Source organism: Nycticebus coucang, chromosome 15 (assembly GCF_027406575.1).
Source record: "Nycticebus coucang isolate mNycCou1 chromosome 15, mNycCou1.pri, whole genome shotgun sequence".
NCBI lineage: Eukaryota > Metazoa > Chordata > Mammalia > Primates > Lorisidae > Nycticebus > Nycticebus coucang.
This window is the reverse complement of record NC_069794.1, coordinates 91,305,563-91,323,125: the sequence shown is the minus strand read 5'-3', so window position 1 is coordinate 91,323,125 and position 17,563 is coordinate 91,305,563. Positions and strand designations below refer to the sequence as shown.

Here is a 17,563-nt window from a genome sequence, read left to right as displayed (position 1 = left end):
TACAGAACTTAACAGCTTTGATTATTTTCTCTTGGGAATTTTTCAAAAACTAACAGGGTCTCGTTTTTTATATATGTACTAGGTTACCACAGTTTGCTGGAGAATGAGGTATATTCCTAGGAATCTAATTATGTAAAGAATTCAGAGCCTTAAATTTTTGTCAGACCCTTAAATTCATGTCTAAAATAACCTCATTGCCATTTGTATGTCAAGACTACACCTGTAAATATGTCATATGTTTAATATACATAAAACCTACATACACATAAATGTGTTCAAATGGCCAAGTTCCTTTGTGTTTTCTATGACTTTCATTTATAGGAAATCACACAACTCCGATAGCCTGAAATGACTGGTTCTGGTTTTAGATCTGTGAGCTTATGCAGGCCTCTGGACCATGCTCCCACCACCATGGTGATACTGTTGGTAAGAACTTGACACTCCTCAGCAAGACGTCCCTGCAGGATACCAGCACCTGCCTACTAGGATAGAGGGTGTAGATACAGCTGGAGGCCTTCCAGGGGCAATGCACGTTTAAAGGAAACAACATGATTCTTGTCCCAGGATGCAGTGTGACTAGACCTTGCTATAATTAGGAAATCCTTACCCAGCTGCCCTGGTGAGGATTTATTAACTGAGCTGGTCTTCTCTGCCAAACTGCACTGGTCACCCTTATACAAACTTCACCTAAGTTAATGACTGCTTGATTACAAGTCATATTTTTAGCATGAAGCCACCAGTATTTAATAAAAGGAAACGCAAAGACAACCTCTCATGCATGCTGAAGGATAATCCCAAGAAAAGGGTAAAATGTGGAAAAAGAAAAGTGAAGTAGAAAGTAAAAGAAAAAACTCTTTGAAGCTTTTTCAACTCAAGCACTTTCAAGTCTTAAAGAAGTGAGGGGAGAAGTAGCTGTGTTGTCAAAAACAGGCAGCTCTACCGATCTTCAACACAGAACAAGAGCAAGATGCCTACGTGATAGGAAATTTTTAAGCTATTAGGGAGAAAGTCTAGGTCTTTGGTAAGTCTGGGGAAGGAAATAGAGAAGGAAAGATTCCCAATCCAGCCCCACCAGTATTAACAGGAAATATCACTGCCAAAAAGCCACAATCACCCAGAGGTACCAAATGTAATGAGAAAAAAATCCCAAACTGGAATTAGCCAAGGTAGACCTGACTAGGGAAAAAGATGGCCAGGACAGAGCCAGGATAATCTGACACTACACTGTACTGAATCCTCCCTCCCCTCAACCAAGCCATGACACTGCACCCTCCAAAGCCTTGACAGTATCTTTGAAAATCTTATTTCCAATAACCCAAAGAGCATTTCAGAATGTGAAGATGGCGTTTAGGAATTTAAATCTCACTAATTGTGAAGCTGCAAAGGGTGGCAGAGAAAGTTATTGAACAGTGCAAGATTAAATCCAAAGGAAGCTGGGGCAGTTAGAGGTCAGAGATGCATCCCGGCTAATTATCAGGAGAATATTTGAAAGGGCTGTAAGAAAAAAAAAAAAGTAATAATATTTCTCTAGGCCTTCTTTAGGGTTGAAACCATTCAAATGACCTAGGCTATATGAGAATACCCATAGCCATGGCTTGAGGTGGTTCTAACATGTTCAAAGAGGGTAGGACTCCCACATCCCTCCTTACCACCATCACTACCTGGCTCAGATTTAGAAGGAACCAGGATTTCCTAAGTGTCATAGGCAGTGGTCTGAATCAAAAAGCTTTGTTTATAGTTTATAGATTTATGATTTTCTCTTGGTACGAGCCCCTGTCTTATTTCTGTGAACACTCTGTGTGCATTACAACGAGTGCCTGCTCAGTGTAGACGAATTAGAGAAATGTGGCCCCTCTGTGGAGATGAAGACCCCAGACTCATGACCTGCTGTTTTTAAATGGAGGTCTTATTTTTATTCAGATATGGCAGTACCTGTAGCTAAAGACACAGCATGTTGCACTCAAGCCAAGAGGAGGGGGCATGTCATGCGACGGAGGGCTATACAGAGAAGCAACAGCCAAGAGGAGGGGACATGTCACACCATGGAGGGCAACACAGAGAAGCACCAGCCAAGAGGAGTGGGCATGTCACACCATGGAGGGCCACACAGAGAAGCAGCAGCCTAGGGGAGGGGACATGTCACACCATGGAGAGCCACACAGAGAAGCACCAGCCAAGGGGAGGGGACATGTCACGCCATGGAGGGCCACACAGAGAAGCACCAGCCAAGCGGAGGGGACATATCACGCCATGGAGGGCCACACAGAGAAGCACCAGCCAAGGGGACGGGGCATGTCACGCCATGGAGGGGCACACAGAGAAGCACCAGCCAAGGGGAGGGGGCATGTCACACCATGGAGGGACACACAGAGAAGCACCAGCCAAGTGGAGGAGACATGTCACGCCATGGAGGGCCACACAGAGAAGCACCAGCCAAGGGGAGGGGACATGTCACACCATGTAGGGCCACACAGAGAAGCACCAGCCAAGGGGAGGGGACATGTCACGCCATGGAGGGCCACACAGAGAAGCACCAGCCAAGGGGAGGGGACATGTCACGCCATGGAGGGCAACACAGAGAAGCACCAGCCAAGGGGACGGGGCATGTCACGCCATGGAGGGGCACACAGAGAAGCACCAGGCAAGGGGAGGGGGCGTGTCACACCATAGAGGGCCACACAGAGAAGCACCAGCCCCAGGGGAGGAGGCATGTCAGACCATGGAGGGCCACACAGAGAAGCACCAGCCAAGGGGAGGAGGCATGTCACACCATGGAGGGCCACACAGAGAAGCACCAGCCAAGGGGAGTGGGCATGTCACGCCGTGGAGGGCCACACAGAGAAGCACCAGCCAAGGGGAGGGGGCATGTCACACCATGGAGGGCCACACAGAGAAGAACCAGCCAAGGGGAGGGGACATGTCACGCCACGGAGGGCCACACAGAGAAGCACAAGCCAAGGGGATGGGGCATGTCACGCCACGGAGGGCCACACAGAGAAGCACCAGCCAAGGGGATGGGGCATGTCACGCCACGGAGGGCCACACAGAGAAGCACCAGCCAAGGGGAGGGGACATGTCATGCCACGGAGGGCCACACAGAGAAGCACCAGCCAAGGGGAGGGGGCATGTCACGCCATGGAGGGCCACACAGAGAAGCACCAGCCAAGGGGAGGGGACGTGTCACACCATGGAGGGCCACACAGAGAAGCACCAGCCAAGGGGAGTGGGCATGTCACGCCGTGGAGTCCCACACAGAGAAGCACCAGCCAAGGGGAGTGGGCATGTCACGCCATGGAGTCCCACACAGAGGAGCACCAGCCAAGGGGAGGGGGCATGTCACGCCATGGAGGGTCACACAGAGAAGCACCAGCCAAGGGGAGGGGGCATGTCACACCATGGAGGGCCACACAGAGAAGCACCAGCCAAGGGGAGGGGACGTGTCACACCATGGAGGGCCACACAGAGAAGCACCAGCCAAGGGGACGGGGCATGTCACACCATGGAGGGCCACACAGAGAAGCACCAGCCAAGGTGAGGGGACATGTCACACCATGGAGGGCCACACATAGAAGCACCAGCCAAGGGGAGTGGGCATGTCACGCCATGGAGGGCCACACAGAGAAGCACCAGCCAAGGGGAGTGGACATGTCACACCATGGAGGGCCACACAGAGAAGCACCAGCCAAGGGGAGGGGGCATGTCACACCATGGAGTCCCACACAGAGAAGCACCAGCCAAGGGGAGGAGACGTGTCACACCATAGAGGGCCACACAGAGAAGCGTCAGCCAAGGGGAGGGGACATGTCACACCATGGAGGGCCACACAGAGAAGCACCAGCCAAGGGGACGGGGCATGTCACGCCATGGAGCGGCACACAGAGAAGCACCAGCCAACTGGAGGGGGCATGTCACACCATGGAGTCCCACACAGAGAAGAACCAGCCAAGGGGAGGGGACGTGTCACACCATGGAGGGCCACACAGAGAAGCACCAGCCAAGGGGAGGGGACATGTCACACCATGGAGGGCCACACAGAGAAGCACCAGCCAAGGGGAGTGGGCATGTCACGCCATGGAGGGCCACACAGAGAAGCACCAGCCAAGGGGAGTGGACATGTCACACCATGGAGGGCCACACAGAGAAGCACCAGCCAAGGGGAGGGGGCATGTCACACCATGGAGTCCCACACAGAGAAGAACCAGCCAAGGGGAGGGGACATGTCACACCATGGAGGGCCACACAGAGAAGCACCAGCCAAGGGGACGGGGCATGTCACACCATGGAGGGCCACACAGAGAAGCACCAGCCAAGGGGAGGGGACATGTCACACCCTGGAGGGCCACACAGAGAAGCACCAGCCAAGGGGAGTGGGCATGCCACACCATGGAGGGCCACACAGAGAAGCACCAGCCAAGGGGAGGGGACATGTCACACCATGGAGGGCCCCACAGAGTAGCACCAGCCAAGGGGAGGGGGCATGTCACACCATGGAGGGCCACACAGAGAAGCACCAGCCAAGGGGAGGGGACATGTCACACCATGGAGGGCCACACAGAGAAGCGCCAGCCAAGGGGAGGGGACATGTCACACCATGGAGGGCCACACAGAGAAGCTCCAGCCAAGGGGACGGGGCATGTCACACCATGGCGGGCCACACAGAGAAGCTTTTGATAATATCCAGCATCCCTTCATGATCAGAACAATCAAGAAAATTGGTCTAGAGGGGACTTTTCTTAAACTGATAGAAGCCATGTACAGCAAATCCACAGCAAATATCGTATTGAATGGAGTTAAATTGAAATCTTTTCCACTCAGATCAGGAACCAGACAAGGCTGCCCATTGTCTCCACTGCTCTTTAACATTGTAGTGGAAGTTTTAGCCACCACAATTAGGGAAGAAAAGGTGATCAAGGGTATCCATATAGGGTCAGAAGAGATCAAACTTTCGCTCTTCGCAGATGATATGATTGTGTATCAGGAAAACACTAGGGACTCTACTACAAAACTCCTAGAAGTGATCAAGGAATACAGCAGCATCTCAGGTTACAAAATCAGCATCCGTAAATCGGTAGCCTTTATATACACCAACAACAGTCAAGTTGAAAAAGCAGTCAAGGACTCTATCCCATTCACAGTAGTGCCAAAGAAGATGAAATATTTGGGAATTTACCTAACAAAAGACATGAAAGATCTCTATAAAGAGAACTATGAAACTCTAAGAAAAGAAATAGCTGAAAATGTTAACAAATGGAAAAACATACCATGCTCATGGCTGGGAAGAATCAACATTATTAAAGTGTCCATACTACCCAAAGCAATATATAATTTCAACGCACTCCCTATTAAAGCTCCACTGTCATACTTTAAAGATCTTGAAAAAACAATACTTTGTTTTATGTGGAATCAGAAAAAACCTCAAATAGCCAAGACATTACTCAGAAATAAAAACAAAACAGGAGGAATCACACTACCAGACCTCAGACTTTACTACAAATCGATAGTGATCAAAACAGCATGGTATTGGCACAAAAACAGAGAAGTAGATATCTGGAACAGAATAGAGAACCAAGAGATGAATCCAGCTACTTACTGTTATTTGATCTTTGACAAGCCAATTAAAAACATTCAGTGGGGAAAAGATTCCCTATTTAACAAATGGTGCTGGGTGAACTGGCTGGCAACCTGCAGAAGACTGAAATTGGACCCACACCTTTCACCATTAACTAAGATAGACTCTCATTGGATTAAAGATTTAAACTTAAGACATGAAACTATAAAAATACTAGAAGAGAGTGCAGGAAAAACCCTTGAAGAAATTGGTCTGGGCGAGTATTTTATGAGGAGGACCCCCCCGGGCAATTGAAGCAGCTGCAAAAATACACTACTGGGACTTGATCAAACTAAAAAGCTTCTGCACAGCCAAGAACACAGTAAGTAAAGCAAGCAAACAGCCCTCAGAATGGGAGAAGATATTTGCAGGTTATATCTCTGACAAAGGTTTAATAACCAGAATCCACAGAGAACTCAAACGCATCAGCAAGAAAAAAACAAGGGATCCCATCGCAGGCTGGGCAAGGGATTTAAAGAGAAACTTCTCTGAAGAAGACAGGCGCACGGACTTCAGACATATCAAAAAATGCTCATCATCTTTAATCATCAGAGAAATGCAAATCAAAACTACTTTGAGATATCATCTAACTCCACTGAGACTAGCCTATATCACAAAATCTCAAGACCAGAGATGTTGGCGTGGATGTGGAGAAAAGGGAACACTTCTGCACTGCTGGTGGGAATGCAAATTAATACATTCCTTTTGGAAAGATATATGGAGAACACTCAGAGATCTGAAAATAGATCTGCCATTCAATCCTGTAATTCCACTGCTGGGCATATACCCAGAAGACCAAAAATCACAACATAACAAAGATATTTGTACCAGAATGTTTATTGCAGCCCAATTCATAATTGCTAAGTCATGGAAAAAGCCCAAGTGCCCATCGATCCACGAATGGATTAATAAATTGTGGTATATTATACACCATGGAATATTATGCAGCCTTAAAGAAAGATGGAGACTTTACCTCTTTCATGTTTACATGGATGGAGCTGGAACATATTCTTCTTAGTAAAGTATCTGAAGAATGGAAGAAAAAGTACCCAATGTACTCAGCCCTACTATGAAACTAATTTGGGGCTCTCACATGAAAGCTATAACCTAGTTACAACCTAACAATAGGGGGAAGTGGGAAAGGGAGGGGAGGGAGGGGGGTGGTGGGTAGAGGGAGGGGGATTGGTGGGATTATACCTGTGGTGCATCTTACAGGGGTATTTGTGAAACTTGGTAAAGGTAGAATGTAAATGTTTTGGCACAGTAACTGAGATAATGCCAGGAAGGCTATGTTAACCATTGTGATGAAAATGTGTCAAATGGTCTATGAAGCGAGTGTATGATGCCCCATGATCATATCAATGTATACAGTTATGATTTAATAAAAAATAGAAAAAAAGAAAATAATAAGAACGTGAAGAAAAACTGACATATGATTGCAACAGATTCCAGAGCCACCACATACTCATGTCTTCTGGCTTCATAATTCTTTCTTGAATAAGAGCAGACACAACAGAGCGTGGGGCAAAACTATTGAGCAGTTCAAACTCTGGTGACCTCGACTGGCCCTCTGGTGAGAGGTCTCAGCACCAGCTCACCTAACACTCCACTGTGTCTCTGAGGACGTGCCACTCCCACCACAATGCCATGGCAGGAGGGGCCGGGACTGAAGTCCACCAGATGCAGAGGCTTAATGAGCAAGGCTCTAAACCAAGGCAGCGTTTCTTATACCAGAGGAAAGGCTGATGGCTGGAACAGCCCAGCGTACGGGAAAGAGGTAAGACAGTGAACATACTGTTTATCTAGGGATGAGCACTCTAGATCCTTGGAGAGCAAATGTGTTACATAAGAACTTGTTTCTTGGCTCTTGGTAGCAATCTGTATGTTCAGACTAGAACTGCTTTGTGATTAGACTTGAAATCGCCTTTTATGAATCCCAACTACACCTATAGACTTGACCCCAGGCAACCCTTTGAACAGCCACTGTGCAGAGTCCCAGTCACACACTGCAGCTCCCACACCGGATCCCTGCTGGGTGCCCACGACTTGTAAACAGCCCAGGAATGGCCAGAACGACCACCACAGCAGCGTCAGCTTGTGCGACAGCTACTTTCACTATTCCTTTGCAATGGTTTATAAATGTGTTCATGTATGAAATTTACTTGACAAGTATTTTACCAGCTATCTACTGTGCCCAGGACACCACGGTAAGTATTAGGACATGTAGGTGCTGAAGCCCAGCACTCATTATCCTCATGAGCTTACAGTATAAAGAAGAAAGGGTGTAAATCAGAGTTACACAAACACTTATTGTATTAAATTTCCACTGTGCTCTGAAGAATGTCACAGGAGTGAATTGGAATGTGATCCAACCAAGGCTGGAGGGGTGGGAAAGAATCAGAAAATGCAAAGTCAGAGATGCAGTGTGTGACGGGGGCTCTGCACAGCAGCCTTCAACAGGTCGCCTTGGGGTCAAGTCTAGAGGTGCAATTTGGATTCATAAAGCGATTTCCCCTCTAATCACAAAGCAGTTCTGGCATGAACATACAGATTGTTGTTCTGGCATGAGCATACAGATTGTTGTTCTGAATTTCTTGGCTACTTGAGAGCCAAGAAATTCACGTTCTTATGCAACACGCTTGCTCTACCTGGATCTGGAGTCTTAATCGGTAGATGAACAGGTATGTTCAGTGCCTCACCTTCCAGCCATCAGCCTTTCCTCTGGTATAAGGAAAGCCGTCTTTATTTCCTACACTGTCTGCCACTAAGTGCACAGCCCTGCTGCCCAGACCAGGACATTTCTGGTCTCCACTCCCATGTTAGGGGCTCTGTGAATCTGTTTAGGAGACGAAGTTAAAAGGACTCTAGGAGAAGGGCCCAGACCTGCTCGGTCAACTCTAAGGTACTTAGTTACAACTAGAACGAGAAGCGTAAAGAAAAAGACTATCACAGCAAAGTTAAATCAACAAAATTTTAGACTATTTCTTCCTTTCTTTCAAGTAGCACTCAAGTCCCTCAGAAAAGGGTACTTGAAAGGGAAAAAAATATGTGAGCAGTGATAGGGAATCACCTGCTTCAGCCGTGCCCGGTCTTCAAGGGCCATTGGTCTGGCCATGACCAAGCCTCTCAGGGTTGTGAACATAGAAATAAAACTTGGGGGCAGAGCAAGGGAGGTGTAGGTGTCTGGTGGGTCTTTCGAACATTTCGAGGTAAATCTGGAATGTGTATTTGACCAAAGAACAGTAAAGATTCTCTTCCCTTTGCCAAACTCTTTAATTAATTAATAGGTTCTTTTTATAAGGCAAAGAATAAAAGGTTTAAACATCCAAAAGAAAGAAGGCATTTTTAGCAATTTGGATTTCTATCCAAAACAACATTAAGTACTAATCATATTTTCTGCAATCAATTTTTCCCCCTACAACCTGCTTGTGAGTTGCTTTTCTTTGATTTACAGGTCCAAGCAGAAGGGAGATCACCCCACCACCTTCTCCACTGCTCCACAACCCCAGGAGGGACCGACGTCGGGTCGAGCTCCCTGACTTCTCTCCTCCAAGGTGCCTGCCTCCTTGTTATACCTAAGATGATTGGCAGGGATGTCATCTAACTTGCATTTTTCTTTCTGATTTGGAGCACTGAGGGAAGTTTTTTCTTTCTCCAACAGAGATATTACAAAGTTGCAAGCAAGCAAAAATTACATTGGCAGAGAAATTTCTATACTACCAGCAAAAAAAAGGATGGAAAATTAGACACATTTCATACTTGTGTTCTCCTTCCTGAATTAGAGTAGCCTGAGCCTTGAGTCCTAGGTCTGTCGGGTGAAGATTTAGCAAGTCCACAGGTTCAGGGAGAGGAAGGCTGAGGGAGCGCCCCACTCTGCACCCCCCACCCTGCACCCCCAACTCTGCACCCCCACTCTGCACCTCCCCACCCTGCACCCCCACCTTGTACCTCCCACCCTGAGCTCACCCTGTGGAGTGAGGTCACCTTTTACTTCTTCTGCAATGCTGGACACCTGGAGTCTCATCCCACATTCTCCCAGATTCCAACATTCCCAGAGTTGGTGAACCATTCCTGCGTCTTTATTGAAAAAAAAAATCTGTCTGGAGATATTACAGTTTCCTTCACCAACTCAATAAAAGGACAGAAACAAACAAAAGCCACGGGGCTTACTCAACTCGCTGTGTGAGTTTTCTCTGGAAAGGAAACTTTCTTTTCTGGGGTATTTCACAAATACAGGAAAGAAGGAGCAAATGACAGACATGATAATGCTATTTGGTCAAAGAAACAGATTCAATCTGGACAGAGCCTTGGAGGGCCCAAAGAAGATTAAGAAATTCTGTCATACTGAAATTTAGGACATTTATTGAGTTTATAAAATCTGGAGTCATTTGGGACTAATCTGGGGTGAACCCTGGATTAAACTGAATTCAAAGAAAAATGAATTTTCATAAAAATTCTCCAATGGTGCAGAGTGTAACTGTGTACAGCACACACCCAGGGAGGACTCAACTACAACTTGAACTTTACCTAAGAAATGCAAACAATGTAACCTAATCTTTGTACCCTTGTATCAATCTGAAATTAAAAAAAAAAAAAATTCTCCAGAGGAAACACTAAGTAGTCAGAGTTGGAAGTAAATTACATTTCTTCCTGTTACTGCTGCTGCCTGCACCTGCCATTTAGATGGAAAGAAAGGACAGTGTGAGATGTTCCTGCTGTCGTTTGCCTTCTGAGGGCCCAGTCACCATCATGATGTCGGGCAGGTCCACCTGATTCCACAAGTGCCAACCTACTATTCAATCCACAAGATCCGTGTTGCCCAAATTCTACGCACACGGGAGCAAACAAGGCTTCTCTCCCAGGCAGGCCTGCATGCAGAAGGGCAGAGGCAGCAGGGTCACCTAAACTGTTCCTCTCTCCACGGCCACACGTTACTGTCACAGGGGCAGTGCCCGGGTCACACCTCAGAGTGACTAAATCAGGAGCTAAACCTCCCCGAGGCTATACTGAAAGTCGCCAGGGTGGAGAACTTCTAAGCAGGCCCCTGGATACCTACACGTTATTCCATTTCCTCATTAGGTCTGGGGCAGCGCTGCAGGCTCCAGGCAGTGCTTCCTAGACACAGCTTAGCGTCACTAAAAGAGACGTGTGTTTGCTTGCTGCGACTACCACAGCAAAGGGCCTCAGCCTGGGTGACTTCAAGAACAGAAATCGATCTTATCACAATATCACAAGTCTGACATCAAGATGCCAGCGGGGTTGATTTCCTCCGAGGCCTTTCTCCTGGAAAGGCTGTTTCCCCTGTGTCTGAACACAGTCTTCCCTCTGTACACGACTATGTCTATATTTCCTCTTTTTATAAGAACACCAGTCACATTGAAGAGGGGTCCATCCATACGACCTCATTTTAACTTAACTACGTCTTTGCAAACCTCATCTCCAAATGCCGTCACATTCTAAAGTACAGCGGGTTAGGATTTTAACATAGGAACTCTGGGAAACACAGTTCAGCCTGAGAAATACTAAATGTAAATGATTTATGCCCTTCAGTTTTCTGATTTTGCTTTTACCACCAGACAACTACATGGTGAACATCAGTTAGACGATATTAAGATACCAGAAGTAGTTAAGAGCCACATGTAGTTAAATGAATGAGCGAGTCCACTGAGGCCCCAAAGAGCTTAGAGACTAATTGAAGAAGCAGGAGTTAAACTTGAAAATCCCTCTAAGACAGTGGTTCTCAACCTGTGGGTCGCAGCCCACGGGAACTGTATTAAAGGGTCACAGCATTAGGAAGGTTGAGAACCACTGCTCTAAGACCTCAGCCATAGGCACCAATAAACCCAACTGTGTGAGATGTCAGGCTTGAAAGAACAACCCATAGGGCCACAGAGACAGAAGGAGGCTGCAGGTGCACCATGTAAACCCAGCAGAGGAAGCAAGAATGGGCTGGGTGTGGACCAAGAGAACGCAAGATAGTGGCCTTAAGGTGAAAGTTGTGTGGTGCTCACTTCAGTAGCACGTGTACTAAAACTAGAATGATACGGAGAAGATTAGCATGGCCCTGGGCGGGCAAATTCATGAGGTGTTCCACGTTTTTTCATGAAGTATCCTAAGAATGGAAAAGCAAGTATCCAATAGACTCAACTACTAATACGAAGCCAGTACACAAACTAGTGCATGTCCACATACATGAAAATCTCAATTCAGTTCATGTTGGGGGGAGGAGGGAGAGCAGAGAGGGGGATGGGCGTGCTCCCATCCAATGTGCACAGTGTAGGGGTCCATGTTCCGTACTTCCTGGGTGGGGACACAACTCCAACAGGGACTCTACCTAACAAATGCAAACATTGTAACCTAATCCTTTGTACTCTCTTATTAATCTGAAATTTGAAAAAATTAAATAAAAGTGGTATGATCACGTTTGCGCAGCTTATCAATTAGATATATGTTCACAAAGGAGGGATGAGACAGAGGGATGGTTGTGTCTAGACTATGAATGGCGTTAGAAATCACAGGATAAGACTAAGGGATGGTCAAAATTTTATTTAAAAAAATAGTTTTCTGAGCTTATAGCAGACTCTTAAATTTTTGTTGAAGGACCAAATAGTTGATGACAGAAAGATCTTCTTGGCCTGGCGCCTGTAGCTCAAGCAGCTAAGGCGCCAGCCACATACACCAGACCTGGCGGGTTCAAATCCAGCCCCGGCCTGTCAAACAACAATGACAACTACAACCAAAAAATAGCCAGGCAGTGTGGCAGGCGCCTATGGTTCCAGCTACTTGTGAGGCTGAGGCAAGAGAATCACTTAAGCTGAGGAGTTGGAGGTTGCTGTGAGCTGAGCTGTGATGCCATGGCATTCTATCCAGGGCAACAGCTTAAGGCTCCATCTCAAGAGAAAAAAAAAAAGAAAAAGAAAAGAAAAGAAAGGTCTTCTTTATAAAAGCTTTTCAGCTACCATAGAAAGATAAATTAGAAAAAAATCACCATTTGCAACTCAATTAGAATAATGTATCCTGGCAAAATACATGCTAGAAATGTTATAAAAGAAAAGTCAAAGGGAATTTTATAGCTGGTAAGTCAATCACCAGAACATAAAGTGAGACCGATGGTGATGTGTGTTCCCCGGGGTGACGCAGAGGAGGTGCTGGGTGCTACAGGCTCTCATCAAGCAACCTCCCAGATCTATTTCGCCAGCTTACAGGGAACCTGGGGAATAGAGAAACACACTCAACATCATTAGCCAAATTCAGAAAGAGGCAGTTCTAGCTGGCAAAGACCTGGTTTCTTCAACAAACAAATGGCGTAGAAAGAAACGGGGAACCAGAAAATGTTGTAATTTCAATAAAACTCAAGAAACCTTTTGTGAGAACTTTGAATTATCAGTCAAACAAGGTACGGAGGAAAATATATTTTTGAGATAATTGAGTCTCAAAAATATGTATTTTTGAGACATTTTAAAATGAACTGAGTATTCGATAAGGTTCTATAACCCATGGTTCTTGTTAGTGAGAGTTACGTACTCAGTTAAATGACACAAGGCTTAAAACTCTCTGATAAATGCTCCAGGAAAAAAATGAGAGGATAGTTGAAACAAGACAGGAAAAATGTGGTAATTGTTGAAGTCAGGCGATGGGTACATGGGAATTCATCATAGCATTCTACTTTTAGAGATATATCTACATATTTTCACAATAAGTTCAAAAGAAAATAAAAATATTATTTTTCCAACTTTATTGTGGTATAATTGATGATGAAAACGAGAAAATAATATTTTTATGAATCAAAAATAATGTTTCAGGCAGTTTGGAAAGAGGAAGAATGGAGTCAGAAAAATCAGGAAGATGACCCCTGGCCCAGGAGGGAACAGTGGTGAGACAAAGCGACAAGAATCAGCCAGGAACAGGAGGAGACTGGAGGCCAAACGGCATGAAATCATGAATGGAAAACTGGAGTGTCCTCGGGAGACTGAGCCCTGTGTCCCCACAGCAGTAACTTAACAAAGTTTTACTGTCTGTGCTCCCTTCCAAGCTCACCTGCCCATTTGCTCACAGTGCTTCCTAGAATAGCCTCTTCAATAAATTTCCACTCACTCCTTGTTTCTGGTCTGATTTGGGAGTAACCAAACTTAACCCACCGCCCACAGAGGTCTCTGCCTTCAGAACCTGCTCTTGACAGAGAGGCTACAGAAAGTTCTACGAGAGTATCAGCCCCTTCCCTCCCCCTCCCACCCTCCACTACCATTACCCCTCCTGGAAGGTCGTCTCAGCTGAACAGCATCACCTCCTAATCATGAGCATTAAACAAAATTGACTCAAGGAGCTACTAAGCCTGTCTGTGTATGTTGGTGTCTGAGAACTCTTGAGATTGGGGTAGGGCTTTGCAGATCTCACAGGTGTACCAGTAGTCGATGGTTTGTTTGGACATTTGCTACTCCTGGTCCATTTCCACCAACATGTCTAGCCTGGGCCTGGAAGGCTGTGTAATCCATTCACGCCCCGAGACCAGGAAGCCTTACACTCACATGTGGAAGTGTATTTCCCCAGACCACAGCCTCACACAGAGGCAAAACCTATCCTGAAAAAAAGGATGAAATACTATCAAGTTTTCAACTCTCATTGACTACAGTGAATGGGTTAATGAGATAGGAGTTATGTTGATTTCACTCTCCGACCCAGGTGACCTCTCTGGACACATTCATCTCTGAATTTCACATTAGATGTTAAATAAGCATCCTTAAAAAGCAGAAAAAAGCCAGGTGTGAAGGCTCACACTTGTAATCCCAGCACATGGGAGGATCACTTAAGACCAAGGGTACAAAACCAGCCTAGGCAAAATAGTAGGACCCCACTTCTACAAAAGCATTTAAGATGTTTTCTACGCGTTCAGAAAAAATTCTTGCAAATGAGGGCCTATCAACAGCCTGAGAAACCTGTAGAGACTGGTCAATTTTATAAACAGAGTCAATACCATCTCTATATGCACCCAGTATAAAGGAAGTAAAAATACAAAGATAGGCTATTTCCGTCCCTCATTTGAGAAAAAATAAATAAATAAATAAAAACAGCTCAAGAGATAATGGCTACCTTGGGTAGTTTCCAGAGATAAAATAATCTAGTTAAATCTTTTTTTTTAAGGAATGGACAGTATTTTGAAAATTATGAAAATGCTTTTTGCCTTTCTGAGTGCATGATGCTTAAAAAAGAAGTATTTATTCCCCACAGTTGGGATGCTCTAGGAGAAATGTAAGGGGCTTCTGACAATTAAATATAGGATTTTATAGCAACAGAGTAACCTTAAAAACCAGGTGACTGTCTTTGTAAAGGACTGTATAAATTGTTTTATTTTCTCCTTTAGGACATTACGGCCAGGCTTAGCTGGGTGGGTCATAGAGCCTTGGGTAAGGGGAATCCTGACAGGAAAAGAATGCAGTGAAAACTCAAAGACTTTAGTATCAGAGGAGTTTGTGACAGAGGGGTCTAGGGAGGGAAGGAGGGAGACAGAGGGAAAGGAAGTGGGGAGAGAGAGGAGGCTGCACTGGTGATGTGAGGAGGAAGAGCAGAGCAGGAGGCCACGTGCCCGGCCCCCATTTCCCAGGACTCTGGAAGCAATCAGCTCTGGGCAGAATCCCTGCTCCCAGCAGGGCGTAGCCAAAGGCACTTTGTGAACAGTGTGTATGATGCCAATGACCACTGGAAACTGGGTTGCCCCGAGGTTCACTGTGCAGCAGGGAAGGCTGGTCTCCCTGCCCCACCCTGCCGCAGAGCGCTGACACACTGTGGCTCTGTGACCTTGGGGAGGCCACGTCACGTTCTGCTCTGTCACATGCCGTGATTAAAAGAGTCTAGAGGTACTCCGAGGGGATCCCTGCAAAGAGGAATTGGGGGTGGGGGAAGAAAGTGGCCAACATCAATCTTCTCATCTGCAACCAGAGGAGCTCCGAGTTTGGCTTTGTTTATATAGGCACCTGTTACTTAACCACAGGGATGCAGGTGGAGAAATGCATTACCGGGTGACCTACTGCTCCTGGGAACATCACAGACACCTACACACCCGGACGGCACAGCGCTGCACCCTCAGCTGATCACGGACACCTACACACACCCGGACAGCACAGCGCTGCACCCTCAGCTGATCACGGACACCTACACACACCTGGACAGCACAGCGCTGCACCCTCAGCTGATCACGGACACCTACACACACCTGGATGACACAGTGCTCCACCCTCAGCTGATCACGGACACCTACACACACCCGGACAGCACAGCGCTGCACCCTCAGCTGATCACGGACACCAACACACACCCGGACAGCACAGCGCTGCACCCTCTGTTTATCACAGACACCTACACACACCTAGATGACACAGCGCTCCACCCTCAGCTGATCATGGACACCTCCACACACCTGGACGGCACAGCACTGCACCCTCTGTTTATCACAGACACCTACACACACCTGGACGACACAGCGCTCTACCCTCAGCTGATCACGGACACCTACACACACCTGGACGACACAGCGCTGCACCCTCAGCTGATCACGGACACCTACACACACCTGGACGGCACAGCGCTCCACCCTCAGCTGATCACGGACACCTACACACACCTGGACGACACAGCGCTGCACCCTCAGCTGATCACGGACACCTACACACACCTGGACGGCACAGCACTGCACCCTCCACTGTAGCCCGTGGCTTCCCCGCCTCAGCACAGACAGCCTGTTACTGTCCTGAGTAGTGCGAATAATACACGTTCTATCTTCAGCTTTATAACTTTTTTTTCCTGTGTAAGCGTATCATTTTTGGACAATCCACAGCTTGTGATCTTGTAGTTGGTTCTACTGACGTGATTGACTCTAGCACTCATTTTTAACCCACGAAGTTGATGTTTGTTTTTCCTTATGGATTAAATACTCGCTTTGGGGAGAAATTGAGAACTTCGGTACAGAGGCAGAAACCTCATGTGGGTCATCCACTTCTGAGTCTATGAAGTTATAACATTTAGATGCTTACCTGGTAACCCTGCGTGGTAAGAACAATCACCCAGATGTCACACAGGACAGGCACCTCGGCACTGAGCGCCCCTGGGAAGGGGGACCTACCTACAGAAGGCCATTTGCTAGTCTACAGAAAAACATCCAACCCCCGTTTTTAGCCTTGCTTTAGAAATTTACCATTATTTCTTTTTTGGCTTCAGTGGTTTTCATTAAAAAATACCCGTCTTTCCTGGCAATGTGGAACAAACACTAAACTAGTGGTTCTTGCTGGAGGTAAACTCTCTCTCACTCCCTGGAATCTCTTTCTTAAAATGTACGGCCTGTTTGGATCCCCCCGGGGACGGGGAATGGGGTGTGAGAGCTGTATCAGGATCTTTGGTACCATGGGAGATGTGTTTGAAAACTTCCTAGGGGATTCCAATGCTTCCACCCTCTCCAGTGTTAAGTTTCCTTGAGTCCTTAACATTACCATAGGTCATTTGTTATAGTCATCACTAAAGACTGACCAAGGAAGGGTCCTTTGAAAGCAAGTATATTTGGAGGAAAGGGCCTCCAGAAGAATCAGGAAAGGGTCCACGCTTTTCTGGAAGGTGAATGCCAAGGCTGATATTCAAAACACAGTCACCACCCACCCCTGGAAGAAAGGCAAACTTGTTTTCTTCTGAGGGAGGGGAGCTACAAAGGAGGGCGAGGCCAGGAGGGGTAGGCAAGCTCTCCTGGAAAAAAGCATTCATTCTCCTCATGACGCAGCCTCAGTCCCCGCCACCCCGCCCATATTTAGGTGCAGATAGACCTCACCAGGTTTCCTGTTCAACAATAGATGTGGCCTGACCCCGCCATAGCGCTGAGCAGGCGTGACGTCCTCAGTTGTCATGAGTGTGAGGACAAAGCAATTTTTAAACCCATCCACTCTCTGTGGCCGCTTTATTTTTAACAGGTTATTTTGG

The 17,563-nt window shown here is 46.7% G+C and overlaps 1 pseudogene; it reads left to right on the top strand.

Moving 5' to 3' along the window:
- The first annotated feature begins 11,611 nt into the window (after positions 1–11,611).
- On the top strand, positions 11,612–11,708 carry LOC128567083 (uncharacterized; annotated as a pseudogene).
- Positions 11,709–17,563: the final 5,855 nt, after the last annotated feature.